This window comes from Oncorhynchus kisutch, linkage group LG30, assembly GCF_002021735.2.
Source record: "Oncorhynchus kisutch isolate 150728-3 linkage group LG30, Okis_V2, whole genome shotgun sequence".
Taxonomy (NCBI): domain Eukaryota; kingdom Metazoa; phylum Chordata; class Actinopteri; order Salmoniformes; family Salmonidae; genus Oncorhynchus; species Oncorhynchus kisutch.
This window is the reverse complement of record NC_034203.2, coordinates 36,438,082-36,461,933: the sequence shown is the minus strand read 5'-3', so window position 1 is coordinate 36,461,933 and position 23,852 is coordinate 36,438,082. Positions and strand designations below refer to the sequence as shown.

General features: G+C 44.6%; 1 protein-coding gene across 1 annotated transcript in view; it reads right to left on the bottom strand.

Moving 5' to 3' along the window:
• Nucleotides 1-19,728, bottom strand: part of LOC109874771 (neurocan core protein) — a 144,394-nt gene extending 124,666 nt beyond the window's left edge. Inside the window, 2 exon segments of the mRNA XM_031810824.1 lie at nt 11,716-11,775; nt 19,364-19,728. The gene's annotated coding sequence lies outside the window, so the exon portion shown is untranslated.
• Between the last annotated feature and the right edge of the window lie 4,124 nt (nt 19,729-23,852).

Below are 23,852 nucleotides of genomic sequence, written 5' to 3'. Positions count from 1 at the left end.
CAACCATAACCCACTCTCTGTCCCTCCAGCCTGTACCAGCCTACCAACCATAACCCACTCTCTGTCCCTCCAGGCTGTTGTCAGCCTACCAACCATAACCCACTCTCTGTCCCTCCAGACTGTTGTCAGCCTACCAACCATAACCCACTCTCTGTCCCTCCAGACTGTTGTCAACCTACCAACCATAACCCACTCTCTGTCCCTCCAGCCTGTACCAGCCTACCAACCATAACCCACTCTCTGTCCCTCTAGCCTTGACCAGCCTACCAACCATAAACCACTCTCTGTCCCTCCAGACTGTTAAAACCCTATCAACCATAACCCATTCTCTGTCCCTCCAGCCTGTACCAGCCTACCAACCATAAACCACTCTCTGTCCCACCAGACTGTTGTCACCCTATCAACCATAACCCACTCTCTGTCCCTCCAGCCTGTACCAGCCTACCAACCATAACCCACTCTCTGTCCCTCCAGACTGTTGTCAGCCTACCAACCATAAACCACTCTCTGTCCCTCCAGACTGTTATCACCCTATCAACCATAACCCATTCTCTGTCCCTCCAGCCTGTACCAGCCTACCAACCATAAACCACTCTCTGTCCCACCAGACTGTTGCCACCCTATCAACCATAACCCACTCTCTGTCCCTCCAGCCTGTTATCACCCTATCAACCATAACCCACTCTCTGTCCCTCCAGACTGTTGTCAACCTACCAACCATAACCCACTCTCTGTCCCTCCAGCCTGTATCAGCCTACCAACCATAACCCACTCTCTGTCCCTCCAGACTGTACCAGCCTACCAACCATAACCCACTCTCTGTCCCTCCAGCCTGTACCAGCCTACCAACCATAACCCACTCTCTGTCCCTCCAGCCTGTTATCACCCTATCAACCATAACCCACTCTCTGTCCCTCCAGACTGTTGTCAACCTACCAACCATAACCCACTCTCTGTCCCTCCAGCCTGTACCAGCCTACCAACCATAACCCACTCTCTGTCCCTCCAGCCTGTACCAGCCTACCAACCATAAACCACTTTCTGTCCCTCCAGACTGTTATCACCCTATCAACTATAACCCATTCTCTGTCCCTCCAGCCTGTACCAGCCTACCAACCATAAACCACTCTCTGTCCCACCAGACTGTTGTCACCCTATCAACCATAACCCACTCTCTGTCCCTCCAGCCTGTTATCACCCTATCAACCATAACCCACTCTCTGTCCCTCCAGACTGTTGTCAACCTACCAACCATAACCCACTCTCTGTCCCTCCAGACTGTTGTCAACCTACCAACCATAACCCACTCTCTGTCCCTCCAGCCTGTACCAGCCTACCAACCATAACCCACTCTCTGTCCCTCCAGACTGTTATCACCCTACCAACCATAACCCACTCTCTGTCCCTCCAGCCTGTACCAGCCTACCAACCATAACCCACTCTCTGTCCCTATAATAATAATAATAATAATAAATAATCGTAAGGTATGCTTTCGCCGTAAAGTATTTTTTAAATCTGACACCGTGGTTGGATTCACAAGAAGATCATCTTTAAACCTATGTAAAAATTTGTTTTGTTTTCTGAATTTTTATAATGAGTATTTCTGTATTTGAATTTGGCGCTCTGCAATCTCACTGGATGTTGGCCAGTGAGATTAGTAGGTAACACTCACCAAGTGTTACCTACTAGTAGGAGATTAGTAGGTAACACTCACCAAGGTGTTATAGGCCAACATTGCTGTTCTGCAGAATGAACTAGTCATATGTGTTCCTCCTGGCCACCACATTCAGCAGCATCTTTTGCTCATCACATAACCTATCCCTTGCACATAGAGTGGAAGCCTTTTCTGTTCACGTAGTTGAACTCGTTTTGGGATGGTTCTTTTATAGCTATCTGGGTATCGTCTGTTGCTCCGTTCGGATTTGAGAACCCATTGATGGTAAATAAACTCCCATTGAATTGAACCTGTTGTGAGATGGTGTATTGAAATTGAATGTAACTTCATATTGCTGATAATTGCATCCAACACATCCGCTCATTGAGGGCTGTGAGATGCCGATCGGCAAGCTCCAACTAAAAAGTGCCTGTTGCCAAAAACCTGAGGGTGGATAGTAATTGGATGTGCACCGAAATGGTACGTGTTTGCCTTTCTAAAGTAGGTCTTAAAACCTCTACAGGATCGGTGGGTCCCCCGCGAGGAGAGTGCACAGTTATGGACTTGAAAATGTATTAATAAACCAATTAGGCACATTTGGGCAGTCTTGATACAACATTTTGAACAGAAATACAATGGTTCATTGGATCAGTCTCAGCCGTTGCACATACACTGATGACATCTAGTGGCCAAAATCTAAATTGCGCCCGGGCTGGAATAATACATTATGGCCTTTCTCTTGCATTTCAAAGATGATGGTACAAATGTTGTTGTTTTTAAACGCATGCTTTGTTTTCTTTGTATTATCATTTACCAGATCTAATGTGTTATATTCTCTGACATTAATTTAACATTCCACAAACTTCAACATGTTTCCTTTCAAATGGTATCAAGAATATGCATATCCTTGCTTCAGGTCCTGAGCTACAAGCAGTTAGATTTGGGTATGTCATTTTAGGCAAAAACTGAAAAAAACGGGTCCGATCCTTAAGAGGTTTTAAATCATCGCAAATATCCTATAAGATTGGTGTGGGAAACGATATCTGAGGATTCAATCAGTACTTTCAGAAAAAAAAGTCCCACCTGTCTCTAAAAATGCAGCTTGTGCCAAATTTTCCAACAGAGCAAGATCAGCGATGGCTCATGAGATTTCCCATTATCTAATTATTTTATAGTATTTTAACAATGGTTTCACTTTCACTACTGCCTCTAATTTAACAAATTACTGTACTTTAAATTAATTATCAAGATTCAGTATTTTGTACGAATTCACAATGGAAATACACTGAAGTGTGTTATTATTACTCTCCCAATTTCACACATATTCAACATACAGTACATTTCCCCCAGTCACTAGGCTACGCTTCATTCCATTCATTCCACTTGGCACTGTGCATACGCATGGTCATGGCTGTGCGTAAATCCACGCACACTCTCAAGCAAACGTTCATATTGATAAATCTCCCACTTTGTGTGGAAATGAGCCCACGCATGGTTTACGCATAGATTTGTGCCTATGCATGATTGGTAAATGAGGCCCTTGAGGCCTCTCCCATTTCCTCATTGGTTTATAGAAGCAGGTACCCACGGGCCATCTCCTCATTGGTTATACCCATGGGGTATACCCATGTGGGTGATTGAAAGACGAACTGTGTTGCCGGTAGTCCTGGTAATACTATGAAAGTTGATATGCCAATCACCATATAAGTTCAAAGATGAAAAAGCCGGGAAGGAGGAGAGATGACTAGAAATTATTTGGTTGACCATTTTATGTGTGGATTAATTGTCGGAGTAGAGGACCTTGTGCATTTCAGGTAAAATAACAACCTAATGTTTATATCCCAGGACAAATTAGCTAGCAACAGCAAGCTAGCTAAATAGGACAAATTAGCTAGCAACAGCAAGCTAGCTAAATAGGACAAATTAGCTAGCAAGTGTAAGCTAACTAGCTAAATTGCCTTAAATGTTTAATGCTTTTCAACCTGCCCCTAAATTAATGTAATTGGTTCAGAGTTTGTTTTGATATTTTAACCTGCGCGCCGTGATCATGTTTGGTGTGGGGGGGACAAAATAAATGTATGCACGATGTCGTACAATGGCGCACGTGTGCAGACGGTTTGGGTTCCGTGTTGGTCCCCAAAAAGCCCCCACAAATATAGTAAGTCTGTGTGAGCGTGTGTGTGTGTAAGTAAGTAAGTTTATAATAATTAATGGAGCTGAAGGGTGGTACTAACAATAACAAGATAACTACTGTAAAATATACTGTGTTCGTCAAATGTATATACAGTCAATTCAGAACATTTGTGAAACAGCACAGTTGAAAAATAGAATCTCTTCAGAGATATATGGGAGGGGTTGACCCTAGCTGGAGGATGGGAATAAAAACTAAAGGGGAGGGGTTGAGGGTAGCTGGAGGATGGGAATAAAAACTAAAGGGGAGGGGTTGAGGGTAGCTGGAGGATGGGAATAAAAACTAAAGGGGAGGGGTTGAGGGTAGCTGGAGGATGTGAATAAAAACTAAAGGGGAGGGGTTGAGGGTAGCTGGAGGATGGGAATAAAAACTAAAGGGGAGGGGTTGAGGGTAGCTGGAGGATGGGAATAAAAACTAAAGGGGAGGGGTTGAGGGTAGCTGGAGGATGGGAATAAAAACTAAAGGGGAGGGGTTGAGGGTAGCTGGAGGATGGGAATAAAAACTATATGGGAGGGGTTGAGGGTAGCTGGAGGATGGGAATAAAAACTAAAGGGGAGGGGTTGAGGGTAGCTGGAGGATGGGAATAAAAACTAAAGGGGAGGGGTTGAGGGTAGCTGGAGGATGGGAATAAAAACTAAAGGGGAGGGGTTGAGGGTAGCTGGAGGATGGGAATAAAAACTAAAGGGGAGGGGTTGAGGGTAGCTGGAGGATGGGAATAAAAACTAAAGGGGAGGGGTTGAGGGTAGCTGGAGGATGGGAATAAAAACTAAAGGGGAGGGGTTGAGGGTAGCTGGAGGATGGGAATAAAAACTAAAGGGGAGGGGTTGAGGGTAGCTGGAGGATGGGAATAAAAACTAAAGGGGAGGGGTTGAGGGTAGCTGGAGGATGGGAATAAAAACTAAAGGGGAGGGGTTGAGGGTAGCTGGAGGATGGGAATAAAAACTAAAGGGGAGGGGTTGAGGGTAGCTGGAGGATGGGAATAAAAACTATATGGGAGGGGTTGAGGGTAGCTGGAGGATGGGAATAAAAACTAAAGGGGAGGGGTTGAGGGTAGCTGGAGGATGGGAATAAAACTAAAGGGGAGGGGTTGAGGGTAGCTGGAGGATGGGAATAAAAACTAAAGGGGAGGGGTTGAGGGTAGCTGGAGGATGGGAATAAAAACTAAAGGGGAGGGGTTGAGGGTAGCTGGAGGATGGGAATAAAAACTAAAGGGGAGGGGTTGAGGGTAGCTGGAGGATGGGAATAAAAACTAAAGGGGAGGGGTTGAGGGTAGCTGGAGGATGGGAATAAAACTAAAGGGGAGGGGTTGAGGGTAGCTGGAGGATGGGAATAAAAACTAAAGGGGAGGGGTTGAGGGTAGCTGGAGGATGGGAATAAAAACTAAAGGGGAGGGGTTGAGGTAGCTGGAGGATGGGAATAAAAACTAAAGGGGAGGGGTTGAGGGTAGCTGGAGGATGGGAATAAAAACTATATGGGAGGGGTTGAGGGTAGCTGGAGGATGGGAATAAAAACTATATGGGAGGGGTTGAGGGTAGCTGGAGGATGGGAATAAAAACTAAAGGGGAGGGGTTGAGGGTAGCTGGAGGATGGGAATAAAAACTAAAGGGGAGGGGTTGAGGGTAGCTGTAGGATGGGAATAAAAACTAAAGGGGAGGGGTTGAGGGTAGCTGGAGGATGGGAATAAAAACTAAAGGGGAGGGGTTGAGGGTAGCTGGAGGATGGGAATAAAAACTAAAGGGGAGGGGTTGAGGGTAGCTGGAGGATGGGAATAAAAACTAAAGGGGAGGGGTTGAGGGTAGCTGGAGGATGGGAATAAAAACTAAAGGGGAGGGGTTGAGGGTAGCTGGAGGATGGGAATAAAAACTATATGGGAGGGGTTGAGGGTAGCTGGAGGATGGGAATAAAAACTATATGGGAGGGGTTGAGGGTAGCTGGAGGATGGGAATAAAAACTATATGGGAGGGGTTGAGGGTAGCTGGAGGATGGGAATAAAAACTATATGGGAGGGGTTGAGGGTAGCTGGAGGATGGGAATAAAAACTAAAGGGGAGGGGTTGAGGGTAGCTGGAGGATGGGAATAAAAACTAAAGGGGAGGGGTTGAGGGTAGCTGTAGGATGGGAATAAAAACTAAAGGGGAGGGGTTGAGGGTAGCTGGAGGATGGGAATAAAAACTAAAGGGGAGGGGTTGAGGGTAGCTGGAGGATGGGAATAAAAACTAAAGGGGAGGGGTTGAGGGTAGCTGGAGGATGGGAATAAAAACTAAAGGGGAGGGGTTGAGGGTAGCTGGAGGATGGGAATAAAAACTAAAGGGGAGGGGTTGAGGGTAGCTGGAGGATGGGAATAAAAACTATATGGGAGGGGTTGAGGGTAGCTGGAGGATGGGAATAAAAACTATATGGGAGGGGTTGAGGGTAGCTGGAGGATGGGAATAAAAACTAAAGGGGAGGGGTTGAGGGTAGCTGGAGGATGGGAATAAAAACTAAAGGGGAGGGGTTGAGGGTAGCTGGAGGATGGGAATAAAAACTAAAGGGGAGGGGTTGAGGGTAGCTGGAGGATGGGAATAAAAACTAAAGGGGAGGGGTTGAGGGTAGCTGGAGGATGGGAATAAAAACTAAAGGGGAGGGGTTGAGGGTAGCTGGAGGATGGGAATAAAAACTAAAGGGGAGGGGTTGAGGGTAGCTGGAGGATGGGAATAAAAACTAAAGGGGAGGGGTTGAGGGTAGCTGGAGGATGGGAATAAAAACTATATGGGAGGGGTTGAGGGTAGCTGGAGGATGGGAATAAAAACTAAAGGGGAGGGGTTGAGGGTAGCTGGAGGATGGGAATAAAACTAAAGGGGAGGGGTTGAGGGTAGCTGGAGGATGGGAATAAAAACTAAAGGGGAGGGGTTGAGGGTAGCTGGAGGATGGGAATAAAAACTAAAGGGGAGGGGTTGAGGGTAGCTGGAGGATGGGAATAAAAACTAAAGGGGAGGGGTTGAGGGTAGCTGGAGGATGGGAATAAAAACTAAAGGGGAGGGGTTGAGGGTAGCTGGAGGATGGGAATAAAAACTAAAGGGGAGGGGTTGAGGGTAGCTGGAGGATGGGAATAAAAACTAAAGGGGAGGGGTTGAGGGTAGCTGGAGGATGGGAATAAAAACTAAAGGGGAGGGGTTGAGGGTAGCTGGAGGATGGGAATAAAAACTATATGGGAGGGGTTGAGGGTAGCTGGAGGATGGGAATAAAAACTATATGGGAGGGGTTGAGGGTAGCTGGAGGATGGGAATAAAACTAAAGGGGAGGGGTTGAGGGTAGCTGGAGGATGGGAATAAAAACTAAAGGGGAGGGGTTGAGGGTAGCTGGAGGATGGGAATAAAAACTAAAGGGGAGGGGTTGAGGGTAGCTGGAGGATGGGAATAAAAACTAAAGGGGAGGGGTTGAGGGTAGCTGGAGGATGGGAATAAAAACTAAAGGGGAGGGGTTGAGGGTAGCTGGAGGATGGGAATAAAAACTAAAGGGGAGGGGTTGAGGGTAGCTGGAGGATGGGAATAAAAACTAAAGGGGAGGGGTTGAGGGTAGCTGGAGGATGGGAATAAAAACTAAAGGGGAGGGGTTGAGGGTAGCTGGAGGATGGGAATAAAAACTATATGGGAGGGGTTGAGGGTAGCTGGAGGATGGTAATAAAAACTAAAGGGGAGGGGTTGAGGGTAGCTGGAGGATGGGAATAAAAACTAAAGGGGAGGGGTTGAGGGTAGCTGGAGGATGGGAATAAAAACTAAAGGGGAGGGGTTGAGGGTAGCTGGAGGATGGGAATAAAAACTAAAGGGGAGGGGTTGAGGGTAGCTGGAGGATGGGAATAAAAACTAAAGGGGAGGGGTTGAGGTAGCTGGAGGATGGGAATAAAAACTAAAGGGGAGGGGTTGAGGGTAGCTGGAGGATGGGAATAAAAACTAAAGGGGAGGGGTTGAGGGTAGCTGGAGGATGGGAATAAAAACTAAAGGGGAGGGGTTGAGGGTAGCTGGAGGATGGGAATAAAAACTAAAGGGGAGGGGTTGAGGGTAGCTGGAGGATGGGAATAAAAACTATATGGGAGGGGTTGAGGGTAGCTGGAGGATGGGAATAAAAACTATATGGGAGGGGTTGAGGGTAGCTGGAGGATGGGAATAAAACTAAAGGGGAGGGGTTGAGGGTAGCTGGAGGATGGGAATAAAACTAAAGGGGAGGGGTTGAGGGTAGCTGGAGGATGGGAATAAAAACTAAAGGGGAGGGGTTGAGGGTAGCTGGAGGATGGGAATAAAAACTAAAGGGGAGGGGTTGAGGGTAGCTGGAGGATGGGAATAAAAACTAAAGGGGAGGGGTTGAGGGTAGCTGGAGGATGGGAATAAAAACTAAAGGGGAGGGGTTGAGGGTAGCTGGAGGATGGGAATAAAAACTAAAGGGGAGGGGTTGAGGGTAGCTGGAGGATGGGAATAAAAACTAAAGGGGAGGGGTTTGAGGGTAGCTGGAGGATGGGAATAAAAACTAAAGGGGAGGGGTTGAGGGTAGCTGGAGGATGGGAATAAAAACTAAAGGGGAGGGGTTGAGGGTAGCTGGAGGATGGGAATAAAAACTAAAGGGGAGGGGTTGAGGGTAGCTGGAGGATGGGAATAAAAACTAAAGGGGAGGGGTTGAGGGTAGCTGGAGGATGGGAATAAAAACTAAAGGGGAGGGGTTGAGGGTAGCTGGAGGATGGGAATAAAAACTATATGGGAGGGGTTGAGGGTAGCTGGAGGATGGGAATAAAAACTATATGGGAGGGGTTGAGGGTAGCTGGAGGATGGGAATAAAAACTAAAGGGGAGGGGTTGAGGGTAGCTGGAGGATGGGAATAAAAACTAAAGGGGAGGGGTTGAGGGTAGCTGGAGGATGGGAATAAAAACTAAAGGGGAGGGGTTGAGGGTAGCTGGAGGATGGGAATAAAAACTAAAGGGGAGGGGTTGAGGGTAGCTGGAGGATGGGAATAAAAACTAAAGGGGAGGGGTTGAGGGTAGCTGGAGGATGGGAATAAAAACTAAAGGGGAGGGGTTGAGGGTAGCTGGAGGATGGGAATAAAAACTAAAGGGGAGGGGTTGAGGGTAGCTGGAGGATGGGAATAAAAACTAAAGGGGAGGGGTTGAGGGTAGCTGGAGGATGGGAATAAAAACTATATGGGAGGGGTTGAGGGTAGCTGGAGGATGGTAATAAAAACTAAAGGGGAGGGGTTGAGGGTAGCTGGAGGATGGGAATAAAAACTAAAGGGGAGGGGTTGAGGGTAGCTGGAGGATGGGAATAAAAACTAAAGGGGAGGGGTTGAGGGTAGCTGGAGGATGGGAATAAAACTAAAGGGGAGGGGTTGAGGGTAGCTGGAGGATGGGAATAAAAACTAAAGGGGAGGGGTTGAGGGTAGCTGGAGGATGGGAATAAAAACTAAAGGGGAGGGGTTGAGGGTAGCTGGAGGATGGGAATAAAAACTAAAGGGGAGGGGTTGAGGGTAGCTGGAGGATGGGAATAAAAACTATATGGGAGGGGTTGAGGGTAGCTGGAGGATGGTAATAAAAACTAAAGGGGAGGGGTTGAGGGGTAGCTGGAGGATGGGAATAAAAACTATATGGGAGGGGTTGAGGGTAGCTGGAGGATGGGAATAAAAACTAAAGGGGAGGGGTTGAGGGTAGCTGGAGGATGGGAATAAAACTAAAGGGGAGGGGTTGAGGGTAGCTGGAGGATGGGAATAAAAACTAAAGGGGAGGGGTTGAGGGTAGCTGGAGGATGGGAATAAAAACTAAAGGGGAGGGGTTGAGGGTAGCTGGAGGATGGGAATAAAAACTATATGGGAGGGGTTGAGGGTAGCTGGAGGATGGGAATAAAAACTAAATGGGAGGGGTTGAGGGTAGCTGGAGGATGGGAATAAAAACTAAAGGGGAGGGGTTGAGGGTAGCTGGAGGATGGGAATAAAAACTAAAGGGGAGGGGTTGAGGGTAGCTGGAGGATGGGAATAAAAACTATATGGGAGGGGTTGAGGGTAGCTGGAGGATGGGAATAAAAACTATATGGGAGGGGTTGAGGGTAGCTGGAGGATGGGAATAAAAACTAAAGATAACTAGTGTAAAACCTACTTTCTGTAAAAATGGATATAGTATGTATAAGCTGGAAGTAGAAGCCTAAGTGTTGTTGTCCATTAGTTTACTCCAAATAGGGGATGGGTGGTAGGGTTAGGGGAAAATAATGAAGGAAAATATATATTTTTAAAATATATTTACTGTATATTGTATATAAGTACAGTACCAGTCAAAGGTTTGGACACACCTTCTCATTCCAGGGTTTTTCAATATTTGTACTATTTTTACATTGTAGAATAATGGTGAAGACATCACAACTATGAAATAACACTTATGGAATCATGTAGTAACCAAAACAGTGTTAAACAAATCAAAATACATTTTATATTTGAGATTCTTCAAAGTAGCCTCCCTTTGCCTTGATGACAGCTTTACACACTCTTCCTGACTGATGTCTTGAAATGTTGCTTCAATATATCCACATAATTTTACTTTCTCATGATTCCATCTATTTTGTGAAGTGCACCTGTCCCTCCTGCAGCAAAGCACCCCCACAACATGATGCTGCCACCCCCGTGTTTCACAGTTGGGATGGTGTTCTTCTTTTCGCACCAAAGTACATTAATCTCTAGGACACAGAACGCGTCTCCTTCCTGAGCGGTATGATGGCTGCATGGTCCCATGGTGTTTATAGTTGCGTACTATTGTTTGTACAGATGAACATGGTACCTTCAGGCATTAAGAAATTGCTCCAAAGGATGAGCCAGACTTGTGGAGGTCTAAAAAGCTAATTGGAGTCAGGAGTCAGCTAACCTGTCCAATCAATGAGACGAGAGTGGAGATGTTGGTTAGGGCTGCCCTGCCCTATAAAAAACACTCACAAAATGTAAGTTTGCTATTCAAAAGAAGTGTTGCCTGATGTGAACCATGCCTCCAACAAAAGAGATCTCAGAAGACTTAAGATTAAGAATTGTTGACTTGCATAAAGCTTGAAAGGGTTACAAAAGTATCTCTAAAAGCCTTGACTTTTATCAGTCCACGGTAAGACAAAGTGTCTATAAATGGAGAAAGTTCAGCACTGTTGCTACTCTCCCTAGGAGTGGCCATCCTGGAATGATGACTGCAAGAGCACAGCATAGAATCAATGAGGTTAAGAAGAATCCTAGAGTGTCAGCTAAAGTAAATCAACAACAAAATGGCTTCAACAGAAGAAAATATGCCTTCTGGAGTGGCCCAGTCAGAGTCCTGGCCTCAACCTGATTGAGATGCTGTGGCATGACCTCAAGAGAGTGGTTCACACCAGACATCCTAAGAATATTTCTGAACTGAAACAGTTTTGTAAAGATGGTCCAAAATTCCTCCTGACTGTTGTGCAGGTCTGATCCGCAACTACAGAAAACGTTTGGTTGAGGTTATTGCTGCCATAGGATTGTCAACCAGTTATTAAATCCAGGGGTTCACATATTTTGCACCCTCCACTGTGAATGTTTACACGCTGTTCAAGAACGACATAAAAACATCATTGTTTGTGTGTTATTAGTTTAAGCAGACTGTGTTTGTCTATTGTTGTGACTTAAATGTAGATTACATCACATTTTATAACCAGTTTATGCAGAAATCCAGGTCATTCCAAAGGGTTCACATACTTTTTCTTGTCACTGTACATGTGAAAAACAGCAGATATACAATACCTAATAATACATGTATTAATATTACATTCTCATGCCCAACTCTTCTTTCAATAGATCACATTAAGATACATATACTTACATTGATTTAAATAGGCTACAACCATGACAAAATTGTCCCTCTGTCTTACCTTTAGAGAGGAGTCTGACGGCGTCCTGACAAATCAGCAAGGGTCCCTTTGTATGAAATCCTGAAACACAGGAAATATTTACATGTAATGTTTCATTTAATATGTAGCTAACGTTGCTAGCGAATGACCATCCCCTCTCATAGCCTATTACACCCCAACAGGATATAGAGGACAGACAGACCAATTTCACTTCAGTCCACAGGAAAAGGAGGAGGAGGTATAGAGGTCCCTGATAACATGTAGCAGGGTCAGAGGTCAGATGTAGCTAGGGGCTGCGGAAAGCCGTTACTCCAGCTGTACTGCATGTCTGGCCGGGGTCAGGGGTTAAAGTTGAGGGGTTAAAGGTGATAGCTTAGAGGTGAGGGGCCAATGTGGTTTGTAAAATCAGGTGTAGGGGATCAGGTGCATGGGAAGTGGCTTTGACTTCAATCCACCCACTAGGAGAAATGGGGTGAATCTGAAATGGCACTCTCTTCCCTATACAGTATAGTGCATTACTTTTGGAGTAACTTGGGGAATAGGGTGCCATTTTAGACATGGCTATGATCAGAGAAGTGACATCATAAAGAAAAATAATAATATTATCAAGTTAAGAGGTGCTGGTGCCCTGGAGATAAGCTACTTCCATTTCCATGGCTGCCACTTCATCCAGGAGTTTACGTGTTTAATGACCCGCACAGGAGTTGCTCAGTCCACGGAATATAAAATAGGTTGATACAGAATGAGTTATTGCAGATAGAGCCTTCGTCCGAGCACTGGTGTGTCGGTAACCAACCGTTTTTATTGAATGTGCATCAAAGTTGAATCTATCACTTTTTCATCCCCATACAAAATAAAGACGGTTACAAAATGGGATCATCATTGGACACTGTGACGTCACTAGACACTGGGGACACAGCACTTTGTTTATATGGGGTCTGCTGGCTCCCAGCTACTGGCTCCCAGCTACTGGCTCCCAGCTACTGGCTCCCAGCTACTGGCTCCCAGCTACTGGCTCCCAGCTACTGGCTCCCAGCTACTGGCTCCCAGCTACTGGCTCCCAGCTACTGTAGGCTAAACTGAAGAACACGCGGATCAACAGATAACATCATAATATTGTCATTTAGCAGACACGTTTTATCCAAAGCCACTGACAGTTCACTCATATGTACAGTTGATGTGTCTCATGCAGGAATCAAACCAACAAGCCAACAAGCTGAGAAGCTCCAACCAATCACATCAAATAGCCTGTTCCCGACCAGCTCAAACAGGGATACCCAACATGACAGCATTACCTTCAGCATCTGCCACCAGTCAATGGCAGAGAAAGGAGGCTCTACTCTGGCCAGAGACAAAGAGAAAGGCCGTTCTCTTTATGTGAGAGCCTTTTAGCTGTGGTGCTATGGTCTCATCCAGGCCTGTATGCTGATTGGTTTGAAGGGAAGTGTTAGTCCCTCCCTGCCAGGGTGCAAAAAGAAACTTGATTGATTACTCACTCCTTCCAACCCCCCTCCGGGCTTCTCGCCATTGGAGACTTCACAACAGGGGAGACGAAGAGAGAGAGCGAGTGAGAAAGAGAATCTGAGGTGGAAAATATCTTTCCCGCTCTGCGGTTCTTTTATCAGCTTGAAATGGTTGAAATTCAAGTCATGTCGTCCAGAGAAAACACAGAGAACACAGAGAACACAGAGAAAACACAGAGAACACAGAGAACACAGAGAAAACACAGAGAACACAGAGAACACAGAGAAAACACAGAGAACACAGAGAAAACACAGAGAACACAGAGAACACAGAGAACACAGAGAACACAGAGAACACAGAGAAAACACAGAGAACACAGAGAACACAGAGAAAACACAGAGAACACAGAGAAAACACAGAGAACACAGAGAAAACACAGAGAAAACACAGAAAACACAGAGAACACAGAGAACACAGAGAACACAGAGAACACAGAGAAAATAAACATTTCACTCAAAACCTCAACTTTCAGTCTGATTCAATCTTAGAACATAATCGGTTCACACAATAAGAGCCACATACTTTTCTTCTTAAAAATACATAAAAAAACAGTAGTAAAGCCAAATCCAACCTAAAAGGTTCAAGCCCGCACTGGTATATGACTCCAGTTTTCAGTGTAAGACATAATACCTACATGCTAATCAAAGATACTGCATAATACTTAACTGTGGTAGGTTTACTTGAATCTGTTCCTCAGTCACAATGGACCTGTCCAGTTGTGAAAAGCTCCCCAATAAGCCAGAGAAGACAAAGAGTGCCTGTTCTCCTGTTGTTTGTGTAATAATGACCAGATGATTAAGTTGGCGCAGTACAGCTCTATGAAACCAATCCTCTGGGCTTTTGGTACAGTTTTTAGTGTGCCACAGGTTGTGGGTTCGATTCCAGCAAGGGACAGCTAGTCCCCAATATTATTGCATTTGCTAAATGCTAGTAAGCATAACAAAATAATGCAGACCCTCAAGCAAAGGGAGACATTATAGTTCTGTATTCTGCTGACCGTAAGAATGCACACTTCTCAAACTCCAATCACTTTATATTGTATACTGGAATTCACATTCACCACTAATGTGTAGCAACCACCTGAGAAGTTTGTATCGAAACAGTTTGATACCACACAGATCATTGTACCAGACCTCATGTCTGAAAATAAAATCCAGCTGTCCAGAACATAAATCTCAACCTTCTGGCTACTGAAAAACATTTAAAAAATGGTAACTGATAAGAGAAACTGTAGTCTACTAGATTGTGTATCATGCCAAGTATTTAGTTTTCCTCACCAGGCCTGAAATTCAGTTTATTAGGTACACCCATCAAGTACCAATTGGCATCAAGGGACCTAACGTGTGCCAGGAAAAAAATCCCCAACACCATTACACCACCAGCCTGTACCGTTGACACCAGGCAGGATGGGGCCATGGACTCATACTGCTTACGCCAAATCCTGACTCTGCCATCAGCATGACGCAACAGGAACCGGGGTTTGTCGGACCAGACAATGTTTTCCCACTTCTCAAATGTTCAGTGTTGGTGATAGCGTTCCCAGTGGAGCTGCTTCTTCTTGTTTTTAGCTGATAGGATTGGAACCCGGTGTGGTCGTCTGCCACAATAGCCCTTCCATTACAAGGGCCAATGAGTTGTGTGTTCCGAGATGCCATTCTGCACACCACTGACGTACTGCGCCGTGATTTTGCTGTTGGTGGCCCGCCTGTTAACTTGTATGATTCTTGCCATTCTCCTTTGACCTCTCTCATCAATGAGCTGTTTTCACCCACAGGACTTCCGCTGACTGGATGTTTTGTGTTTCTCGCTCCATTCTCTGTAAACCATAGACACTGTTGTGCGTGAAAAGCCCAGGGTGCGGCTGTTTCTGAGATACAGGAACCGGCTTGCCTGGCACGGGTGATCATTCCACGCTCAAAGTCACTTAGGTCCCTCGTTTTGCCCATTCTAAAGTTCAATCAAACAGTAACTGAATACCTCGATGTCTGTCTGCTTTATATAGCAAGCCACGGACACTTGACCACCGTTTTTTATTTTTTATTTCACATTTAACCAGGTAGGCTAGTTGAGAACAAGTTCTCATTTACAACTGCGATCTGGTCAAGATAAAGCAAAGCAGTTCGACAGAAACAACAGAGTTACACATGGAATAAACAAACTTACAGTCAATAACACAATAGAAAAAATCTATATACAGTGTGTGCAAATGGCGTGAGGAGGTAAGGCAATAAATAGGCCATAGTAGCGAAGTAATTACAATTTAGCAAATTAACACTGGAGTGATAGATGTGCAGGTGATGATGAGCAAGTAGAAATACTGGTGTGCAAAAGAGCAAAAACGTAAATAAAAACAATATGGGGATGAGGTAGGTAGTTGGATGGGCTATTTACAGATGGGCTATGTACAGCTGCAGCGATTGGTAAGCTGTTCAGATAGCTGATGCTTAAAGTTAGTGAGGGAGATATAAGTCTCCAACTTCAGAGATTTTTGCAATTCATTGCAGTCATTGGCAGCAGAGAACTGGAAGGAAAGGTGGCCAAAGGGGGTGTTGGCTTTGGGGATGACCAGCGAGAGATACCTGCTGGAGCACGTGCTACTGGTGGGTGTTGTTATGGTGACCAGTGAGCTGAGATAAGGCGGGGCTTTACCTAGCAAAGACTTGTAGATGACCTGGATGTCTGTAGGTGTGAACCATTTTCGTGAACAGGGTGGTGTACCTAGTAAACTGGCCACTGAATGTAAACTGGCCATTGTCCGTGGTGTGCGGAAACTGATCTTATCTGCACATATGGACAACTAAAACCAACATGTTACCAGTTCAGACAAACCTCTCTATTCCGGCTGTGCTTATTCTTTAGGCTATTTCCAACATGCTATACATCTGCACCACATTTTCCTACACAGACCAGTGGTTCTGGGACATGATCCATGTATAGTTTTGGGAATTTTATTGGGAATTACTTTTCTTGGGAATTTCTGTTTGAGAAAAATGTACAATATTTCTATTCACAACCCTGTCATTTGCTGTGGCGTAGAGGGAGCTGGCTGTACAAACCCTGGTATAAGTTACGTCAGCATCTGGCCCAGGCCTTCTATAACCGCTTGCCGTCCAGCATCTAAAGTAATTGGTTACCAGAATTTCTTTTATAGCTTTGAGCCTTTTCTTATGACCCTCGTAATAAAAAATGAATAATAGATTTCTTGCCCCAACCTTGTAAATCACCCAGGAAGAGCTAGCTACAACACCATTTGGGAAACACTGGCACAGGTTACAGTAAAGATATCTGGCCCTGCCGTGGTTAACCATCTTGCCAGTAGATCAGGCTAACCTACCAGTCTTCTCTGTTTCTCCTTCAGCGGGTCGGCTCCTCCCATCCACTCCTCCCGGTGGGAGTGCACAGCCTCTCTCTGATCTGATGGGCTGTGAGGGAGGTCTGTGAGGCCTCTGGCAGTGAGCCAGGAATCCCGGGAGTGAACTCTCACGCACTCACCCAGACAGAATAAAAAATGCATGGGTGCCACTGGAGAAGTTTCAGTCTGGTTGGTGAAATCCTCGTCCTCTCTGTCTCTGTCTCTCTCTGACTTTCTCTCTCTGTCTCGCTCTCTATCTCTCTGACTCTCTCTCTCTGACTCTCTCTCTCTCTCTCTCTCTCTGTCTCTCTCGCAGTCCCTGTCAGTCTCTCTCTCTCTCTTTCTGTCTCTGTCCCTCTCTCTCTCTGTCTCTCTGTCTCTGTCTCTCTCTGACTCTCTCTCTCTGACTCGCTCTCTATCTCTCCGACTCTCTCTCTCTGACTCTCTCGCAGTCCCTGTCGGTCTCTCTCTCTCTCTTTCTGTCTCTGTCCCTGTCTCTCTCTGTCTCTCTGTCTCTGTCTCTCTCTGACTCTCTCTCTCTGACTCGCTCTTTATCTCTCCGACTCTCTCTCTCTGTCTCTCTCGCAGTCCCTGTCAGTCTCTCTCTCTCTCTTTCTGTCTCTGTCCCTCTCTCTCTCTGTCTCTCTGTCTCTTTCTCTCTGTCTCTCTCTCGCAGTCCCTGTCGGTCTCTCTCTCTCTTTCTGTCTCTGTCCCTGTCTTTCTCTCTCTCTGTCGCTGTTCCTGTCTCTCTCGCTTTGTCTCTGTTTCTCTGTCTCTATCTCTCTCTCTCTGCGTCTCTCACTGCCTATCTCTGTCTCTCTCTCTCCCTGTCTTCTCTTGTGTTCCTCTCTTTCTCCTCCTTATTTCATTATTCCATCTCTCTGCCTGACGATCCTCTCTACCCCCTCCCTCCCGATCCATCCCCCCTACCTCCCTCATTCTCTCCTCTCTCTCCCCTCCCTCCATCTATCTCTCCTCTCCCCCCTCCCTCTCTCCTTCCCCTTTACCTCCCTCTATCTCTCTGTGTGGTTTCACAATGACATCAGCCCAAACTCTGTGATGTAAAAGCTAGACTAGTTAACCTCACCCTGCTAACCACAGTTTTCTAGGACATACACTGCCGGTGGTAGACTCCCTTCTTCACAAGGCCTACCAAAAATAGAGTGACTATTTTATATGCAAGAACTATGAATTGACTAAGACAAGGCTTTGAGCTGTTAGGCCACTGATAACCTCACACAATAGATCTTATTTGTCAATGTGACTGAAACAGTTGCGCTCCCTCAGAGTGGTACATTTCAATGTGTTTGTGTGACTTAGACTTTTAGAGTATTTAGCACCTGTGTAATTTACAGCTGGTATATGTGGAGAAAGACTAAATTATTAGTGACCAGACCACGAACCAGGAATGTCTGTACTTTTCCCCAGTTTCTATCATTCTGATGTTGCAAATATGCTGACCCTGTTTCCTTGCCTCTCATGTTTCCAATGATGCACATTGAATGAAGCACATTTGAAATAGACAAATATATGTGTATGCCACAAGAACCTATTCTATCATTGTCTAGGGGAGTTAACAGAGGTCGTGCTAACGTTCTGTCATTTATCTCTCTTATTTAATGTATCTCTGATGTCATGCCCGGGCCAGGGTATTGGGGTTACTAACATCAGCCACACCTCTGATTGGCCCGAGAGGTTAGAGTAGAGTTCTCCATTATAAATAATGGAGAACATGATAGCTATGCAGGTGTTCTGATCTCTGATCTAAGTTCCCTCAGCTGTTTGTGGAACCAACCCTCTTTCTATTTCTCTTTTGTTTCCCTCTATCACTCTCTGATCTCTCTCTCTGCCTCTCTTCCTATCTCTCTCTGATCTCCCGCTCTCTCTGACTCTCTCCCTCTCTCGCTCTGTCTCTCTCCCCCTCTCTCTGTCTCAGTCACTCATTCTTTTTTCTTGCACACACAACATGAACTTGAGGACCATTATATACTGAGGATGCTGTTTAATGCCACAGAACATTTAAGCCAGTGCCATAACTTTATATGCTTCTTACATATTACTGATAGCCCGCAGTATTAGAGTTGTGTCTCCCATCAGGCCCCTACTGAGGAAGTCTATTTTTCTCCTAGCCTCCTGTATAAGGAGGAGAAGCTGTGTTGAAGAAGCTGTGAAGCTGTGTTGGGTATACACTAAAACAAGCCATTCAGTGGTCTACTTCATCAAAAAGACCCCAAAAATAAGCTACTGTAAAGCTCAGTGTGTGTGACATGCAAGAGTCTTTTCAGAGACACAGTTAGAGGTAGGCACTGAGGTCATCCTCGATGAGCTTATAGATGACCACATCTTTCATGCAAAGTAGGATACATGTCAGAAGAAAATAATATGTCAGAAGGAAATAACATGTCAGGAAGGTACGAAATAATAGCTACAGAATGCATAACATGTCCATACAAAAGTCACGTTAAAGTCGTGTATTATACAGTGCCTGGAAAGCAGGATCTGGCTATGTAATTTTCATGGTAAAGCACCTGAAAGTACTTATAATTGGGCTGAAATTTTGGCTTGGTTGGTTGACCAACAAAGGTTTATACACTACCAAATGCATTTTTAACAGAGTAAGATAAGCAATGCATTCATTCCATTCCCTGCGGCCAGACGCCGCTGATACCCCGGTCTGCATACAGGCTTTAACCCAATATTGTTCATACAGGGTTCAATTTCCACAAATCCTTTATCTCAAACAAATTGAAAAAGTTGACCATTTGCAGCCAATGAAAATATGTTCAATCTTACCTGAAAATAGTAAAAAATAAAAATCGGCAGGAATGTAAGATCGGAACGCAGCGCTTCAGTGAAGGTGCTCTAAACGTATCCCGATGCTCCAATAGTGTCGTCTGTCAGCGATCGGTCGAATGGGTGAAACAGCAAAAAAGAACCGGTAAGTGAGCAAAAATGATTCAACGTCCCAAGCTACGCTTCACACCTTCAAAAAATAAGCCACCTAGTCTGCTTCACGACGAATATGCAGCATCTACCACATGACCAATTTAGAGATGTCTAAATGTAAATCTGGATAGACACTCGGTGCCGGTGCTCACTCCCCGTGCGCAGGTGGCGACGCTGAGGGTGAGGAGCTGAATCGGTTTGAACAAAGAGGCGAGCACTGACACACAGACGGTTCAAGCGCCCCCCATTCAACTGAAGAAAAAAAGGGGGGCGAGGATTGGAGGAACGGATTGGTGAAAGGGGGTATTTTACATGACTATAATCCGATTCCATACATAAAGCTCAAAGGTTGATCCCTTGTCTCTGAATTAAATTAAAATTCTCATGTCATGAGCTCATAACTAGGCTGGAAATCTCCGAGGGGAGGGGAGTTTCATGCGTTTTTACTCCAGTTTTCCTCAACTCCTTACAAAAGGCCTACCGGAAAGTAAATGCACCTGCAGTAATTCATGTATTATTCAATAGTCTGTAAACTATTGTTTATTACACTAAAATCCATCATTTTTCTCATCTTCAGTAAATAAAACATGAAAAACATGTTCCTATCTTATTGATAAGTGGAAGGATATTATAAGTCATAGTGTTATATAGTGTAATAAAAACGATGTTATTTGTGGCTGTGAAATCACACAGGTGACCTTAAAGAGAGTCATCCTTTGTCAATACCGCAGTGCTATGGTAGCCACGATAATAATGCCTTATAGAAATATGGTTGTCTGAGATGTATCATTTGGCTAACTCAGCACGGCAGCGGCTCACATTTCAGCACTGCAGTGCAGGGACAATAGCAACGAAGCTGCATCCATCCTCATTATAAGAGGAAGAAAACGTCTCTTTGTGTTGATATTAGGCCCACTGACAGATAATATCAAATATATTACTGTGGGTTGTGTGTCAAGTCATGTTTTAAAGGAGGTAGTTGTTTGGGTGTGCAACTTCAAAGACACCAATTAGGATAGTCACATAGCAGATGAGGCCGATTCCATGACTTTGAACTCAAGGGAACATACTGTTCAATCAGATATTTGCCAGTGGCGTATGCTCGGATCATAATAATGACTTCTCTTTCAAGGTCCCTCTGTATCGATGAATATGACAAAGGTTCTGCATCATAGCATTTACAGGCACACTACATACTTACATGCACTCACTCACACACACACACACTAACACACACAGACAGTGGTGTAAAGTACTTAAGACAAATACTTTAAACTACTACTTAAGTCATTTTTGGGTGATCTGTACTTTACTATTTATATTTGACAACTTTTACTTTACTACATTCCTAAAGAAAATAATGTCTTTTTTACTCCATACATTTTCCCTGACACCCAAAAGTACTCGTTACATTTTGAATGCTTAGCAGGACAGGAAAATGGTCCATTCACGCACTTATGAATGAAAATCCCTGTTCATCCCTACTGCCTCTGATCTGGCGGACTCACTAAACACAAATACCCCTGGCTAACTGTCAATAAAAAGAACAAAAATGGTGCCATCAGGTTATAATATAAGGAATGTAAAATTATTAATACTTTAACTATACTTTTACTTTTGATACTTACGTATATTAGTAGTAGTATTTCACTTTTACTTGAGTCCTTTTCTATTGAAGTATCTTTACTTTGACTCAAGTATGAGTAAGCTTGGCACATCTAGCCACTGGGATTTTTCCCATTCTTCAAGGCAAAACTACTCCAGCTCCTTCAAGTTGGATGGGTTCCACTGGTGTACAGCAATCTTTAAGTCATACCACAGATTCTCAATTGGATTGAGGTCTGTGCTTTGACTACGCCATTCCAAGACATTTAAATGTTTCCCCTTAAACCATTTGAGTGTTGCTTTAGCAGAATGCTTAGGGTCATTGTCCTGCTGGAAGGTGAACCTCCGTCCCATTCTCAAATCTCTGGAAGACAAACGGGTTTCCCTCAATAATTTCCCTGTATTTAGCGCCATCCATCCCTGTATTTAGCGCCATCCAATTAAAAACATCCCTACAGCATGATGCTGCCACCACCATACTTCACTGTGGGGATGATGTTCTTGGGGTGATGTGAGGTGTTGGGTTTGCACCAGACATAGTGTTCCCTTAATGGCCATAAAGCTCAATTTTAGTCTCATCTGACCAGAGTACCTTCTTCCATATGTTTGGTGAGTCTCCCACATGCCTTTTGGCGAACACCAAACATGTTTGCTTATTTTTGTCTTTAAGCAATGGCTTTTTCTGGCCACTCTTCCGTAAAGCCCAACTCTGTGGAGTGTACGGCTTAATGTGGTCCTATGGACAGATACTCCAATCTCTGCTGTGGAGCTTTGCAGCTCCTTCAGGGTTATTTATCTTTGGTGTCTTTGTTGCCTCTCTGATTATGCCCTCCTTGCCTGGTCTGTGAGTTTTGGTGGGTGGCCCTCTCTTGGCAAGTTTGTTGTGGTGCCATATTCTTTCCATTTTTTAATAATAGATTTATTGGTGCTCCGTGGAATGTTCAAAGTTTTGGATATTTTTTTTAACCCAACCCTGATTTGTACTTCTCCACAACTTTGTCCCTGACCTGTTTGGAGAGCTCCTTGGTCTTCATAGTGCCGCTTGCTTGGTGGTGCCCCTTGCTTAGTGGTGTTGCAGACCCTGGGGCCTTCTAGAACAGGTGTATATTTTTACTGAGATCATGTGAGAGATCATGTGACACTTAGATTGCACACAGTTGGACTTTATTTCAGTAATTATGTGACTTCTGAAGGTAATTGGTTGCACCAGATCTTATTTAGGGGCTTCATAGCAAAGGGGGTGAATACATATGCACACACCACTTTTCAGTTTTTCTTTTATATATATATATATTTTTCACTTGACCAATTTTTTTTTGTGTATGTCCGTTATGTAATACTCAGGGAAAAAAAGGTGTAGATTCACGCGCAGGGCGCGGCAGGTGTTTATTTCGCCTTAGCAGAAGGCAGGAATCATGGTCACAGGCAGGCAATGGTCATACACAGATAGGCAAACAGGCAGGTGAATCAAAACTAGGACTGAAGGCTATAACTTCTCACAAACAAGCTAGGAAAAGGTTTAGTAGAATCAAAACAAAAAATACCTCACAAAGGCACAAACAGAATGAACTGAAGTAAATAAGGAGGTGAAATCAAGGTGGTGAAATCAATGAACAAAAATGGAGGACAGCGCTACATTCAAGAACACAAAGAAACAGGGCTACGTTCAAGAACACAATGAGACAGAACACAAGGTTGACTAAGAAAATAAATACAGAACCTTACACATTACATGAAATCCAAATAAAAATCAATTTAAATTGCAGGTTGTAATGCAACAAAATAGGGAAAAAGCCAAGTGGGAGGAATGCTTTTGCAAGGCAATGTAGGCGCAAATATTGATATAGGCACAAATATTGATTTAATAACCATCATATCGAAGTAAACTTGGAGTCACGTGATGATATGGTGTTTGGGCCTTGCACTACGACTCGGTAAACCATGCAGTTTATTAGGCTACTGATGAATTATTATGAACTTCACAGCGTGCTGAAAGTGCACGGTGCTGAGCTTGATGCTGCTTTCCATTAAATGTTGAGGGTCTTATTCTGCTGACATGATGATCGATGCTTGACTGCCGTTTGACAAATAAAAACATTCTTGCTCTTTTGTCTGTAATAGGAATCTCATCATGTAGTCTACCTGCAGAACCTACTCACACTGTCTGCCAGCTGTTGGCTAGAGCCCACGTGCCAAGATCAGAGGAGGCACATTTGCTATTTAACATTTTCTGTAACAATACTATAGGTAGAGTTTAAAATGTGATGGAAACACATTGAACATTCGATTTTTATTCGGTACATGAAAACTTAAGTGAAAAAAGTACATTTCACATGCACTACGTCATGACACACTGATTTTGATCTGCAACAAGTCATTTTGGTGGAAGCACAAAACACGAGTGGAAAATTAGCATATTTCCTTTATGTGGATTTGAGAATATTTAAATGCATATCCATCATCAATTGGATGGAAACGTGTGCTTAGCCCGTTGCGCTACATCCCAGCTCCCCACATCTGCCGGGCTAGGGTGAAGATCCAGCCAGGGCGGATGGTGCCAGCCCTGATCTCAAGATCTCCAGTACGCCTTCACGGTCCGGTCCATCCAGTGCCACCTCCACGCACTAGCCCTCCGGTGGCAGCCCCCCGCACCAGGCTGTCTCTCCATCCTTTGTCTACAGGTGCTCCTGCCTGTCCAGAGCTGCTAGAGTCGCCCGTTTCTCCAGAGCTG